Source organism: Mesoplodon mirus (genome assembly GCF_964341445.2).
Source record: "Mesoplodon mirus genome assembly, chromosome: 15".
Classification (NCBI taxonomy): domain Eukaryota; kingdom Metazoa; phylum Chordata; class Mammalia; order Artiodactyla; family Ziphiidae; genus Mesoplodon; species Mesoplodon mirus.
The window spans coordinates 26,446,031-26,461,646 of record NC_138991.1 but is presented as its reverse complement, the minus strand read 5'-3'; the positions used below and the strand labels follow the sequence as shown (position 1 = coordinate 26,461,646).

Here is a 15,616-nt window from a genome sequence, read left to right as displayed (position 1 = left end):
ATAGCTGGTTGGTCAGAGGTACAAGTGGCAACCTGGGACTTTGGACTAGCATCTGAATTGGGGGCAGTCTTGTGGGACCGAGTCCTGAAATACTGGGAGTTAGTGTCAGTACTGAATTGAATTGTAGGACACCCACTTGGTGTCTGGAGAATCAGAAACTTAATTATCGGGTGGAGGGAAAAAACCCGTACATTGCATCATCATAAGTACTGTGAATAAAAACAGTTGACCCTGGAAACTCTTTTGAACTTTACACTGGTACTTTGTCTCGGGGCGCGTGATTTTGGCAGGTCCTTTTGTACTAGAGTTGCTATCTGATTGAATTTTACCCTGAGAATCTGGTCTCCAAGGACTGTGCGGTGGTCACATCTGCCAACTGGGTTGTCGGTGGCATTTATCAAGGACGTAACTGTAGCTCTCACAGCTGCTCCTGTTTCATCCTCTGTTTCTATCAGCAGCCTGTGGTAAACCGTCCCCGGGTGCTTCGGTTAGGCGGGCTGACTGGGGACTGGCTTTTGGGGCGGGGCAACGGGCAGAGAGAGGGGTGGCTCACCCGCGTGGCTGGGGACAGTGCAGCCCACAGGGACTTGTTGAATGCTTGCTGAGTGCCAGGTGTCTTGCTCTGCACTGGAGACCGAGAGGAGCGAAATGCTCTCCAGCCCTTCTGAGGCGGGGAGAGACAAAAGGACCGAAGGACGGTGGTTCAGAGTGGTTAGCACCTCCGAGAAGGCCAGCCTCCTCTCCTCCCGCTGCTCTCCCAGGCCTCCTTTTGGTTCTGGGTTATACCAAGCGCTTTCATGCCGTGACCCCTTCACATGTGCTGTGCCCTCTCTCTGGAAATTCCTCTCCACTCTTTGCTTGGCTCACTCATACTCATTGATCAGGTACCAGTTTAATGTCATCTCTTCCAAGAAGCCTTCCCCAACCATCCATTCTGGTTTCCCCCCATCTCCACCTGGCTGTGTGGTGTCTCTCACTAAATAAACCGTGCTTCCTTCTTAGCCCTTTCCCCAACTTGCGATGAATGTATCTCTTTGCATTGGTCTCCCCCACTAGACAATAAGTTCCCTGAGGGCATGTCCTGTTGTCTTCTTAGGTTTGACACTTAGGTGGATCAGCTAGTTGGGTCGGTGCTGACACCCACAGCTCAGGACAGAGTGTTTTCTGTCAGAGGAAGGAGTGATAGGACAGGAGAGGTGGAGGAAGCCTTCACAGAGGAGGCCGCATTTGAGCGGTGCTCCTGAGTATTGGGTAGGGTTTCACCCGCCTGAGAGGAGGGAAGGACATGCCAGGCGAAGGCAACAGCATGAACGAGACACGGGGCTCCTGCTGGGGAACCCGAGGCCTGGAGTGCTGGGAGTGGAGAGTGAGAAGGGGTTCAACTCCAAGGCACAGCCTGTAGATAGAGGGGCAGCCCTCGGAGGCTTTTGAGGGTGTTTGTCGGGGGCGGGGGCGACACCCAGCCCTATTTATTGCACTCCAGCATTTTCTCCTTAAGCCAGCCTCTCATGCTACTATTTCTCTCTGAGATAACAGGAAGTAATTTCACTAAGTGCTGCTTTAAGTTTGCCTGCTGTTCACACAGGTTTTCTGGGCTCGGTTGGCAAATTCCATTCTGCAAGGAGCTTTCCCTGGCACAGCTCAGAACCCAAGGCATTCCAAGGGTTGACTGTGGCTTGGTTCCCTAGGAATGGGGCTGAGGCATTTTTCAGAGTAGCAGAATGGAAAGTGGTTCCTTTGCTACGTTTAGGAACAGAGAAATTAAACTTCTGCCACTGGTTTTGAAATGTATCTTCTTTGGCCAGTGAACAAAAGATTTACATAATGCTGTTCAAACTCTGTGCCACATGTCATGGGCTACATATGGCTCACGGCTTCCGGAGCTCCCATTCTGGTAGGGAGGTATCGTCATTCACAAATATGTACAATTCAAAGTGATCAGTGGCTCAGATCTGGTGCTCAGAGCGTGCTTGGGGGCTGGGGTGGGGTGGGGCGCAGATTTCCGTGAGGGGTGTGTTCAACGCAGGGATCCGTCTTCTTTGCTTGGTTGTCCTGGGGCAGTGAGAAGAGCCAGGGCTTTAGCACCAGATTCCTTTCTTCATTTTTTTGAGTACCTACTATGTTGTGGGCATCGCTCTAGTCCTTGGGGTCCAGGATGAAGCTCCTGCTCCCAGGGCTGGCACATTCTAGTGGGGGAGACATATGGTTAACAAAGAAGAATGGACTGTCAGGTGGTCAGAGGTGCCCTGAAGGACAGCAAGGCAGGGCAGGGGTTAGAGAGTGAAGAGCTGGGGGTGGTGGCTGGGTTAGGTTGGGAGGTTGGGAGGTCGGCCGGGGCTTCCCTGCGGTGGTGACAGGTTCTATTCGAGCAGAGGCCTGAGTGAAACTGGGGAGCAAGCGTGTAGGTGTCTGGTACTGGGAGGAAGAGTATTCCAGGGAAATGGAACCACAGTGCAGAGGCCTGGCGGTGGGGTGGTGTTTGGGGACAGCAAAGTGTGGCTAGTAGGCAGTGGGGTTCGACAGGTGGTGGGGGACCAAGGCTGAATTGTAAGTGAATTTTATTTTTAGACCATTGGAGTCTTTTAAGCAAAAGAGGTGGAGAGCAAGAGAGGGAAATCCGACAAGAATGCTTAAAAGGATCCCTCTGGCTGCTCTGTGAGAACAGAGCAGAGGGAACGAGGGGAGAGGAAGGAGGCCGCCTGGAAGGGGCGCGGTGGTTGGGAGGAGAGGTCGTGGCTTGGATCAGGCAGTGGGAGCCGCTGAGAGAAGTGGTAAGATGTCTTAAGATGCATGCTGATTGCTGATAACTGTATGTGAGAGGTGAGAGAAAAAGAAGAGGCAACAGTAGCTCCAAAGTTTTTGATCTGAAGCTGGTGAAAATTCCACCTCTGCCACTTGCTTCCATGTGCCCCCCGGCCCGCCTTTAAGATAAAAGGCTTTATTAAGATATAATTCACCTACCACGCAATTTGCCCATTAAAGTGTATAATTTATTGCTTTTTAGTATGTTCACCTAGCTGTGCAATCGTCGCCACTACCAATTTTAAAACATTTTCATCGCCCCCAAAAGTACCCATTAACTGCCACTCCCCATTTCCTCCCAACCACACAGCCCTAGGCAACCCACTAATCTACTCTCTATCTCATCTGTCTGGTGCTTTTAGGGTCTCAGAACTCCCCGTTTCCTCATCTGTAACTTCACAGGGTGATTGTGAGGTTGAAAAGAGAACGTGAAAAGAATACAGGAGAGCATGCCTAACAGGCCAGGCCGAGTGGCCTTGGCCTTAGTAAGTGCTCCGGAAATCCCAGCCCTCCCCCACTGCTCTGACTCCTGCTTTGCCATCTTACGAAGGCAGCGTGGGCAGTGGTGAAACGCGTGGGCACTGGACCCAGACTGCTGGATTGTGAATTCTGAACTCACCATTGACTAGTTGTATGATTATTGCAAAGTTTTTTTTAACCTCCTTTGGGCTTCCGATTCCTCAACTACCAGAAAGGCATCATAGCAAGTACTTCCTAAGTTGCTCTGAGTCAAAATGTGTGAAGCACTGGGAACAGTGCCTGGCCTGTAGCAAGTACTCAGTGGTCAGTGTTGCTCAATGAGTGGTTATCATTATTAGTCAAGTAAGGAGCAGGCAGGTGGCAGCTCCCAACGTCAAGGCCAGAAATGGACATTTCTGAATCCAGGCTGTTGCAGGGGTAATGGGGAGAGAGAGAGAGAGAGAGAGAGAGAGAGAGAGAGAGAGACCACGGATGTACTTTTAGTCTTGTCCTCTTGTTGGATCTCTACCTTTGGAAAAGTCACTTGTCCCCTCTAAGCCTCAGGTTGTTCATCTTTAAAGTGGGGATGAAAAGTCCTTACCTTGTGGAGCTCTGTGGAGGATTCAGTAACGTATTCAGTAGTAAGTACTGTTTTGAACACAACAGGAAAAAAATCCCTGCTCCCCTAGAGCTTGTGTGGAGCTAGTGGAGAGAGACAGAAAGTAAATATTAATCATAAAGACAATAATAATCATAATAAATAAAATACATGAATAAGAAAGCAGATGTATAAAGCACCTGGCGCCTGGCATGTGGCGAGCATTCTGTCAACAGTAGCTGTTACGATTATTATATGAAAGCACTTTGTAAAGCTGGACAGTACTGCATGAAGGTGGGTCTCCAGGTGACTTTGCGAGCATGTTGCCTTCATCTAAGCCTACCTTCATCTCCGCTCAATTAAATTTCACTCAGCCTCCAAGGCTCCTTTCGAGTTGCCTGGTTTAAATCTTTGTCTCTCATGGTAGAGTTTTCTTTTTTCCTCCCTTCAGCTGGCGTTTACTGAATGCCACTTTGGGCCCGTCCTGCTGCTGGATGCTGGGGCTTTTATGTTGAAAAACCCAGGAGGGGTGTGGTCAGGAGTGTGAATGAAGGGAGCCCAGGGCACTCTGGGCTAGACTGTGTAGGAGCCTGGCTGCCTTGGTTTTAGTCCGCCCAGGGAGACCCTAAGGCTTCTGAGCCGAGTGATAAAATTAGCAGATAAACTAAGACTTCACGACATTCTTGTTTAAATACTGCATGGCAAAAGAAAACATTTGCATTATGGTCAAATACATAATCTCTAAGCACTATAATCTATCCAAAGAGCTACAATGTCTCAAGGTGAAGACAGTATTCTACCAGATCAGCAGGAAATGTGGCAAAACGGAGCAGGGAGGTTTTGGAGCTAGATAAACCTGGGTTAGCACTTATTACCCGAAGCAAGCTATTGCACCTTGGTAGGAGGGTTAATACCCACCCTGCTGCTCTCAAGAGTTGCTGGAAGGATTAAAGAAAACATCCATCAAGGATCTGGCACTTAATAGGCATACAATAAGAGGCATATATTATTAAATATTAATAGCAGTATTAATTATTAGTAACAGTGCGGCATTATGGAAAGAGCTCTTGTGTCAGCCAGACCTGTGTTCAAATCCTGATACTTCCATTGCAAGTTGCTTAACCTTTCTGAGCCTTGGATTGTGTCCCTTCCTGTAAAATGAATGAATAATACCTTCCTTGTAGGGTTGATATATGTTGATATATGATAAATGTGATAATATAAATTTCCTAGGTTGTATAATAAGCGTTAAGTGCTATTTCAAAATCAAAATATTAAAAAAAAATCAAAATATAGCAAGCTTTATTGAATATTCTGATTATAAAAATTATATATTCTGATGGTAAAACATTCAAACAATACCAAAACACTTAAAGAAGTAATTACAAACCACTGGAAATTCTATTTCTTATAGCTGATAGCCAGTTTTTTAGATATCTCTTTATGCAAACTCTTTTAGTTCAACCTTCATAATATATATAGGTCCATAGTACACACCTGTCCTGTTTTCACTCAATAATATGTTGTGGACATATGTCCAGTTAATAAATATGGATTTATATTATTATTCTCAATGGCTTCCTAGTAATCTATTGTATGGAATACCAGAATTTATTTAACGCTATAGATAGTCACTGAAGTCATTTTCAGATTATTTTGTTTTATACAATACTGTATAAAGCAACCTTATATATAGATCATTGTTCACTTGTTTAATTTACTTCCTGGGATAAATCACTATAAATGAATTACTAGATCACAGGGTTTTCCCATTATAATTTTGTCCCATATTGGTAAACTGCCTCCCAAAATGCCTATATGAATTTGCACTCCCACCAGCCGTGCATAAATTATGCCCATTTCTCTATATCCTTGTTAACACTAGGTTCTGCCAATCTTTTTAACCTTTGCCAGTCTGAAAAATTTCAATTCTCTTGAAAAATGGTATCTCAATTTTGTTTCTATCTGTAGTTCCAGGATTACTAATGAGGTGGAAAACATTTTCAAGTATTTATTTCCGTTTGTGATTCTTCTTTTGTTAATTGCCTTTTTAGGCCATTGTTATTTGACTATTTTTCTTATTCAGGTGTTTCCTGTTGACTTTAAAAAACTTTGTTTATTAGGAAGCTTTTTTAAAAATATATTTATTTATTTATTTGGTTGCACCATATCTTAGTTGCGGGAGGCAGGCTCCTTAGTTGCAGCTCACTGGCTCCTTAGTTGTGGCACGCGTGTGGGATCTAGTTCCCTGGTCAGGGATCAAACCCAGGCCCCGTGCACTGGGAGCGCTGAGTCTTAACCACTGCGCCACCAGGGAAGTCCCTGTTTATTAGGAATCTTAACTCTTTGTCATGTATGTGACAGATATCTTCCTCCACTTCATTGGTTGTCTTTAACCTTGTGTGTGGTATTTTATTGCCACATATGAAGTTTTAATTTTATAAAGTCAAATCTTGACTTGATTTTACTGGATGGATTTTTTAAAAACTTTTATAACATGCTTAGAAAGTCTTCCAGTTCCAGGATTATTAAAACATTCCCTTGTTTTTTTCTTCCAATGCTTTTATTGTTTCTTTTATCACATGTACATCTTTGATCTAAGAGGTGGAATTTAGATTTAGGGATGGAGATGGAGCTCCAACTTAATTTTTCTCCAAATGGCTACCCAGTGGTCCCGTTCTGTTTATTGACTTCCATCTTTTCTCCACCAATATGAAACGTTACCTTTATTGTACACTGTAATTCCTTATACGCTTGGCTCTATTTCTGTACTCTGTTCAGTTTCATAGGCCTGTCAGTTCCGTTGTCAAAACTGTACTGTTTTACTTGGTGTCACTACCTAATGCATTTTAATATCTGGTAGAACAAGTCCCGACTCATTAATCTTCAAACTTCTTTTGGCAGTATGGCGCAGTGGTTAAATTCGCAGAGTTTGGGTTCGTTCAGCCAGCCTGAGCTTTAATCCCAGGTCAGCCATCTGCTAGCTGTGTAATCTGGGACAAGTTATTATGCTTACTCATCTGTCTAAAGTTAACAGTAACCGGATCTACCTTACAGTGTTTTTGTGAAGATGAGATGAAACGATGCGTAGCAAGTCCTTGGGCCAGGGTCTGGCACATGGCAAGTTGTCAGTAAATGTTCAGTCTTTTTGTTATGAAAACGATGCGTCTATTTTTCCAGTTGAATTTTAAGATCACTTTGACAAATCTCACTGGGATCTTGATTGGGATGACACTTACTGGATAGGCTAATTTTGAGATAATGAATATCCACGTTATAGGGTCTTCCAGCCTGAGGCAAGCTGTACTCTTTATTGGTCCAGGACTTGATGCTCCTTGGTGGAGTTTATAGTTTTCTTTACATAAGATGTGTGATTTTATATTAACTTTATTTCCAGATGGTGTAAGTTTTGTTGTTGTTGGGTTTTTTTTTTTTTTTTTTTTTTTTCGGTACACGGGCCTCTCACTGTTGTGGCCTCTCCCGTTGCGGAGCACAGGCTCCGGACGCGCAGGCTCAGCGGCCACGGCTCACGGGCCCAGCCTCTCTGCAGCATGTGGGATCTTCCCGGACCAGGGCACGAACCCATGTCCCCCGCATCGGCAGGTGGACTCTCAACAACTGCGCCACCAGGGAAGCCCCTGTTGTTGTTTTTGTGAATGTGACTTTCTTAGTACATAAGAAAGTTATTCGTTTTTTAAAATTGAGATATAATTGACATATTATATTAGTTTAGGGTGTACAACATATTGATTCTGTATTTGTGTATATTGTAAAATGATCACCGCAGTAAGTCTAGTTAACGTCTATCACCATATGGAGTTGTACATTTTTTTTCTTGTGATGAGAACTTTTAAGATCTACTCTCTGAGCAGCTTTCAAATATACAATACAATATTATTAACTATAGTCACCACGCTGTACATTACATCCCCAGGACTTATTTTATAACTGGAAGTTTGTACCTTTGACCACCTTTACCCATCTTGTCCACACCCCTGACTCTGGCAACCACCAGTCTGTTCTCTGTATCTAGTCATTAATTTTTAAATGTTTATTTTGCACCCAGAGTAGCTATAATTGTTGATTTGGGAAATAATTTCTCCTCTACATAGTGTCAGCTTTGAGATATCCCCTTCCCTCAGCTCCAGGAGCATCCCAGGTTTCTATCACTAGGGCACCTCCCACATTGACTTGCCATCACTTGAAATCCATCTATATGATGCGGGAACTGTGTCTAATTGGACTGTTCGTCCCCAGGGCTCAGCACAGGGCTTGTATCAGTACTAACTTATCAGTGCCAATTAAAGAAGGTGCCCCATGCTATACTACTGTTTTCTGGGATAGAAGAGCCTCTCTTCTAGGACAGAGGGCAGGAGGTAAATAGGCCCACAGTCCCTGACCTTATCTGGCTGACAGTCTAATTGGGGAGCAGACATTGAGGAAGTCATTATTAATGTCAAGAGTGAGTTGTATTTTTCCTCATTACATTTTGAGGGAAGCTTTGGATGTTATGGGAGTGTAAAGGACTTAGTGAGTATAGGGCAGCAGAGAAGGCCTTGCCGAAGAAATATTCAAGGAGGAGTCTGGGGCGACTCTGCACCCGTCTTGCTCCCCCTCCACTGCAGACCAGTGTTAGCACCCAGTCCTGCTTGAACGTATCCATTCAGCAAACAAAGAGCATCTGCTCTGTGTCAGGCCCTGTGCTGTTGGATTTGGGACCACAGAGTTGGGTAAGAGCCAGTATCTGAGCTCAAATCAGAGTTCTGTTGATTCCTGGTAGTTACAGGAGGCAATCAAAACTCCTCAGCCTGGGGATCTACCTCCTGTGCCTCCCTTATGCCCCTACTAGGCCCCAGCCCACCTTTCTGCCCTTGGGTCCTCCTGCCCCACTGGACTGCTGACCCCTCCCCAACTGAACACACTTGTACTTTCACACAAACGTAGAGGCTGCCACCCCCTTCCCCCATCATACTCACTGTCACTTCTACCTAGAACTCCCCTGAGCCACTCCTTTTTCCTCTGGGCCTTCAAGAACCAGGGAATCACCAGCTCTGTGAAGTCTGCCCTCCCAGCGTTTGTTACTTCATCCTTGTCCAAAATTGATGGTGGGTCTTAAGAATATGTATAGTTATTTGTTTCCGTGTCTGTGATCCCATTAGACCAGGGCGCCCTCAGAGTCAGTGACCTTGACTTTGTCTCTTTGGTGGGAACTAGGACGCAGTGGATAACTTAGGAACTGCAATTAAAATAGGGTAAGAGAAATGCAACTTCTATAATTGAAGGGGAAGGGTACAGAAGTAAGAGAAGAGAAGGGATGGGATTACTTAGCTTAGAGCAGTGGTTCTGAACCTAGGGCTCCGGGATCATAGGAGCAAGGTGGCAAAGAGTGTGAGGTATGTGCAAAGTTAGGTTACTTGGGTTTCAATCCTGGCTCTGGCATATAGTAGCTCCACAAGTTGGGACAAGTGGTTTTATTTCTCTGAGCCTTTGAGAAAAGGGGGAGTACTACTGTTAACTAGCATTACTATATTGGCTTCAGAGGGTCTGGGCACACCCTGAAATGCTATAAAGAATTTTGTATAAATAGGTGTAAGTAAAGTTTTTCCAGAAAGAGGGTCCCTTGATTTTCAGCAGCTTTCACAGAATGTACAAACTAAGCAGAAGGGAGGCACTGTGTTTCTCAGTTGTCCAGTGCTGTGTAGCAGATTACCTGAGAACTTAGTGACTTAAAACAATAAACATTATCTCACACAGTTCCCAGGAGCAGCATATTTGGGTGATTCTGGCTCTGGTTCTCTTATGAGGTTGATCTCTCAAGATGTTAGCCAGGGCTGAAGTCATTTGAAAGCTTGTCTGGGGCTACTGGCCGTGTAGACGTCACTTCTCCATATGGCTGCTTGAGTGTCCTCACGACAGGGTGCCTGGCCTCCCAGAGCCTGTGATCTAAGAGAACAAGGCAGAAGCTGCAGTGTCTTTTATGACCTAGCCCCAGAAGCCACACATGGTCATTTGCAAAATATCCTATTGGTTCCATAGTTCAGCCCTATTCAAAGTGGGAGGGGACCAAAAAGGATATGAATGTCAGGGCTGGGAATCATGGCGGGGGCGGGGGGTGGGCATTTTGGAGGCTGGCTACCACAGTGCCTTAGAAGGAATTTGGAATGAGGAGTTTTAAGTTTAAATCTCGACTCCAACAACAACTAATTGTGCGATCTTGGGGAAAGCTCCTTTGCTTTACTGGCCCTGCCAATTTTCTTACTCAGCTCACATGGTGGGTTGTGATATTCAAGAGTTAAGGCCTGTGAAAGCCATTTATCCAAACCCTCAACTTCACGTTCAGTTATTAGCAATCATTAAAGAGGAGGGGGAACAAAAGCCATTTGAGGCAGTGTGTAAGTTAATGTTTTCAGTATAAAAAATTGAAAATGAAGAAACACCCAATTTCATCAAATTAGCACCACTCTTAAAATTTTGGTGTTTAAATGCACTTTAAAGTTTCTTTTCCTTCTTCACAGAGAAGGAATAGAGGAAATGTCTTAAACTGAGACGAGAAAGATTTATGGTAGATGAGTACACCTCTCTGGTATTAAGAGAGATTGAAAATTGGGATGGGCTCCTTAATAGGATCCAGAAATCTCCACCTGAAAACCTTTAAGAATCAGGCAGAGGGCTGTTATTATCTATACTTTTAGTAAAAACTAGCTCAGGTCATCCTTTGAGGCCATTTGGGAGGGGATCCTACAAATCTTTTTTTTTTTTTTTTTTTTTGTGGTACGCAGGCCTCTCACTGTTGTGGCCTCTCCCTTTGCGGAACACAGGCTCCGGACACGCAGGCTCAGCGGCCATGGCTCATGGGCCCAGCCGCTTCGCGGCATGTGGGATCTTCCCGGACCAGGGCACGAACCCGTGTCCCCTGCATCGGCAGGCGGACTCTCAACTACTGCACCACCAGGAAAGCCCCCCACAAATCTTTTTAAGGAAAATGAAAAGAAGTATTATTAAAGGTGTTCTCACACTGTTAAGCATTAAAATCTTTATTTTTTTCATCATACTCAAATGAGTATGAGTAGCACATACTCATTCTAGAAGATTTGGAAACTACAGACAAGTGTAAAGAAGTGAAAAACATTATATCTGCCACCTTAATCTAAGCACTTTGTTTTGTGGTTTAGATGAAAAATAATTTTTTTCAATTAAAAAAATGTGGGCTTCCCTGGTGGCGCAGTGGTTGAGAGTCCGCCTGCCGATGCAGGGGACACGGGTTTGTGCCCCGGTCTGGGAAGATCCCACATGCCGCGGATCGGCTGGGCCTGTGAGCCATGGCCGCTGAGCCTGTGCGTCTGGAGCCTGTGCTCTGCAACAGGAAAGGCCACAACAGTGAGAGGCCCGCGTACCGCAAAAAAAAAAAAAAAAAAAGTAATACTTTGTAGGAAACACCCTCCCCCCAAATTGGCTGTAGTCTCACAAACCAGAAGTAACCATTATTAACATTTTGGTGGCGTAAAATGGGATTTAAACACTTTTTCAGCCTCATGGGAGACTGAAAAAACAGGAATGGATTTAAGCGATGGTGAATGGCAGGTAAGCTGAGTTAGGGCTGCCCATCACGTGGGCAGATTCTGTGCCTAATGACCACAGTGAGGTGAGGAGGTCTCCATCCCTAAGCATCTTTACAACTTGCATAGGTCTGTTTGGGTGAATCCTGCCTCACTGTTTACCAATTCTGCCTGGGCAGGTTCCAAATACTGGATAGGGCTCATTCCATGGGAAATTAGTAGTTAGGGACTTTGTCCAATAAAGTAATTATTGAGTAAGGTCATCCAGATTGAGTGCCTACCATGTGCCAAGACTGTGCCAGATGTTGGGGGTGTGATAATGACCTCAAGAAGATGCTAACAAAAGCACAGACATTAGACCAGAAATCATACAAGGAGATGAAATGTGGGAGGTGCCAGGAGAGGTGCACATTTGTGGATCGTCTGCTATGCTGGAAGTTTAGCAGATGTGATCTCACTGGGACCTGAGGGAGGTAATTTGACCTCTCTGAACCTCAACTTCATTTGAAAATGAGGACAGAGTCACTGGGAGAGAACATTTGTTAGTGTGGCAAACTCTGTTTCAGGGTCCACTGAAGGTTCACTGAAGTATAAAAATGAGACACTTTTCACACTTCAGACTCTAAACCTTCTCGGTGGCGAAGAGAGCTGGCCTTTAGTGAGTCTACTGTGTTCAAGGTGTTTTACAAAGGTCCCATTTAATCCCAATTCCACCCTTGGAGTTTATGTACCCCATTGTCTAAATTGATGGCTCTGAGTCAATGGGAGTTTTCATAACTTGACGAAGACCACACAGCTGGAGAATGACTGCAAGAAGATTTAAACCCAGGCCTGCTGAAGTCCAAAGCCAGTGGCAATACATTATCTCATAGCGAGGTTCCAGGGGTATATGTGTCCTTTTGGGAATGCTTGGGTCTGCTGGTGTTGTGTTTGTTATTCAGATTCCTGAATGTGTGCTTTGCTCATAACTGTGCAGTTTGAAAACACTGACTCACCCCCAAACAGGGCAGGGTTGGATATCAGTCCTGTTTATCTTATACTGCCCTGTGGTACCTGTGTTGACTTCAAAGAAATTGTGTAATAAAAGCACTGTGATTAAAAACAGAAAAACAAAAAAACAAAAACCAAAAACCAGAAAAACACACACCAAAAAAATGTATAGGTTTGTTTTTGGTGCTTGTGACAAGAGAATACACTCATGAGTGTCATTAACTTAAAAAATGACAGCTATTTAAGGTTTAGTGACTAAAGCCAATTTTCTAACACACATCTTGTATAGTCCTCTGAACATACTATTTTCACACTTATCTATGATGTTGTCATTAGTTTCTGTTTGATTCTGCAAGGGCAGAGACCTTGAAATATTCACATCTGGATTCCCCCATGGCTTGACCCAACTGACAGCCAGGCAGAATTGGCCGAAAAACTTAAAAGGCATTTCCACGGTGCCTGCCTACGTTAGCTTTCTTTTGCTACTGTAACAAGTTACCAGATTTAGAGGCTTAAAACCTTCTGTCTCACACTTTCTATGGGTCAGAAGTCTGGACTGTGTGGCTTAGCTGGTTCTCGGATACAGCTAAAATCAAGGTGTTAGCAGGACTGGACTCCTCTCTGCAGCTTCTGGGGTTGGGGTGGGGAGAACCTGCTTCCAAGCTCAGTCAGGTTGTGAAAGCTCAGTCCCATGAGGCCACAGGACTGAGGTCCCATTACTTGCTGACAGGGCTTGTTCTCAGCTTCTAAAGGCTGCCTACATTCCCTGGCTCATGGCCCCTTCATCAACAGTGGGTTGAGTTCCTCTCAAGCTTCGAATTGGATTCTTCTCCTGCCTCTTCTCTCCAAAGCATCTCTTTTGCATTCCTCTTCTGCTTTTTAAGGGTCCATGTGATTACATTGGGTCCACCCTGATAATCCAAGATAATCTCCCTATTTTATGGTCCTTAATTCCATCTGCAATGTCCCTTTTGCCATGGAATGTAACATATTCACAGGTTCCAGGGACTAGGGCATAGATAGTTTTCATTTCTTGGGGGGGAGGGGGCAAGGAGGACGTTATTCTGCCAACCACAGTGCCTGTACTAAACATGTACATTTTAGAATGAATCTTCTCTAGTTGACTCCTTGGAGGTCAGAGGGGGGGGTGAAGCTACTCAAGAAGAAAACATTTGAAACAAGCCAAATGACTTGTCAAAGGTCACTGTGTCTGCTGTAGATTAAACCACCACCACCACCACCACCCCTTTGTGAAAAGTCAGGTCAAACAATTTTTTGGTCGTGGAGGTGGGGTTCTTCCTTTCCCCCCTATTGGGGTAAAGTTAGAAGGGGATAGAAGATTTTAAAACATGCCTATTTCACCTTCTACAGTCTATTCACTTTGCAGGGTTTTGTTTATTGGCGTGAAAGTCTTCTGTGTGACGAGCATTAGAAGCAGGAGCACTGAACTCCATGATGTTAGGCTTTGGCAGCACGTGTTGATCTTCCTTAAGCACTGCGCTAACACCAGGGAGTGGAGGGTGTGCTTCCTCACCCTGGGATAACTTTCAAATGTGGCCATTGACCCTTCCTCCCTAATTTTAAAGAACTGGCCACTATCCAGTTTAGGACTGATTCTAGGAATGTTTCTGGACGTTGACTAATTCAACAAATAGGTACAGAAAACCTATGTGTTGGGTACTCTGGATATCACTTCATTTCATGCTCTGCAACCAAGGCTCAGAGAGGGTAAGTACAGTGCCCATTGCCCCTCAGCTGGTACCAATTATTAAACACTTGCTTTATGTCAGGAGCCAGATTATATGGACCTAATGTCATGGTCCCCCTTCACACCCTCTTCCAACCTGCCAGGTGTTTTATGTTGATTTTAAACTCAATAATGCTGTGAGGTATTAGGCTGATAGCCATGGAGTCGCTTAGCCAGGATTCCGGTCTAGGTCCGTTTGACTCCAGGTTCTGTGTTCCTTTCAGGATACTGCCTCTAAAAAGGCCTCAGGTGCATTCTGGTAAGTATGTCCCCAAAGTCCAAGTTCTTCACACAACCCGTAATCGTATCACCAAGTTCACCAGGTGGCATGAACGCTGTAGGCTGCGTGTGCAGCTTCTGCAAATACAGCTTCTGCAAACACATAGCGGCATGAAAGCACAGGAGGAAATGGGGAACTGTCTAGGTTCATCAATCGTGAAATAACCGTTTTACTGGTATGAGTATCTTTTTGTTTCATTATTATGCGGCAGCGAGTCATTTAGGGGAGGGCCAAAAGGGAAAGTCCTGTCTCTTGTTACCTACAAGAAGTGTCAGTGAAAACCGCTCAGGAGGAGAGAGGCACAAAGTGGGCGCTGGAAGTCGAGCTACCAGTTCTCGATCCCCCCCCCTTACCCGCGTGGCGGCCCCAAGGCGAGAAGCGCCGAAGGGGTTAAACACAGCCCAGGGTAGTGGGGCACAGGGCCACCGCCCCTTCCCAGCATCGCCTCCCAGAATGCCTCAGGCCCCCAGCCAGTTCCCGCACCTCGCGAGACTCCGCCCAGCCCCTTTCCCGAACGACTGCCCGGCCCCCTTCCTTACCGAGCTCTGCGCGGGGCAGAGGAAGGGAGGGGAGGGCGGAAAAGACGGGCCGCGGGGCACGCTGGGAAGTGTGGTCCAAGAGTTTCATTCAGCCATATTCTTCCGGAGCGGGGGAGGCCAGAGAGGCAGCCGGGACTACGACTCCCAGCCGCCCTTTCGGTTTGTTTTTGTTCAAAAAAAAAAAAAACCCCACACTCCCCCTCCTCACTCTTCACACACACTCACACACACCCACGGCAGACACGCACACACCCGGGCGCCGAAGGGAAAGCCGCGTCTCGCCTTCCCGCCCCGCCGCCAGTCCGGTCTTGGCCTCGCAGTAGAGCGGGAAAGCGGAGGCCGGAGCCGTGACCTCTGACCCCGTGGTTATGCGGAGCCGCCGCATTCCTTAGCGATCGCGGGGCTACCTCCTTCTCCTTCGCCGCTGCTGCCGCTGCCGCGGGCGACTGACGCAGCGCGGGCGCGTGGAGCCGCCACCCCTCCCCCACCGCCGCCCTCGCGCCGGGTCTAGCGCCAGCCGGTCCCCGCGCGCCCGCCCCCTCTCCCCGGCCGCACCCGAGTTCTCGCGCGCCGCCGCCGCCACGCGCCCCCCGCCGCCGCCGCCGCCGCCGCCGCCCCAGCCCCGCGCCACCGCCGCCGCCGCCC

The 15,616-nt window shown here is 46.3% G+C and overlaps 1 long non-coding RNA gene across 2 annotated transcripts; it reads right to left on the bottom strand.

The window, feature by feature from the left end:
- Positions 1-1,593: 1,593 nt before the first annotated feature.
- On the bottom strand, positions 1,594-15,473 carry LOC309817266. 2 transcript variants are annotated; one of them, XR_014296108.1, is made up of 5 exons: positions 14,972-15,473; positions 9,612-9,802; positions 4,942-5,010; positions 3,863-3,963; positions 1,594-2,186 (listed from the first exon to the last, which is right to left on the bottom strand). It is a non-coding gene; the product is annotated as an uncharacterized lncRNA (long non-coding RNA). The 2 variants fall into 2 exon arrangements; XR_014296107.1 differs by lacking the exon at positions 4,942-5,010 and having other exon boundaries at positions 9,610-9,802.
- Positions 15,474-15,616: the final 143 nt, after the last annotated feature.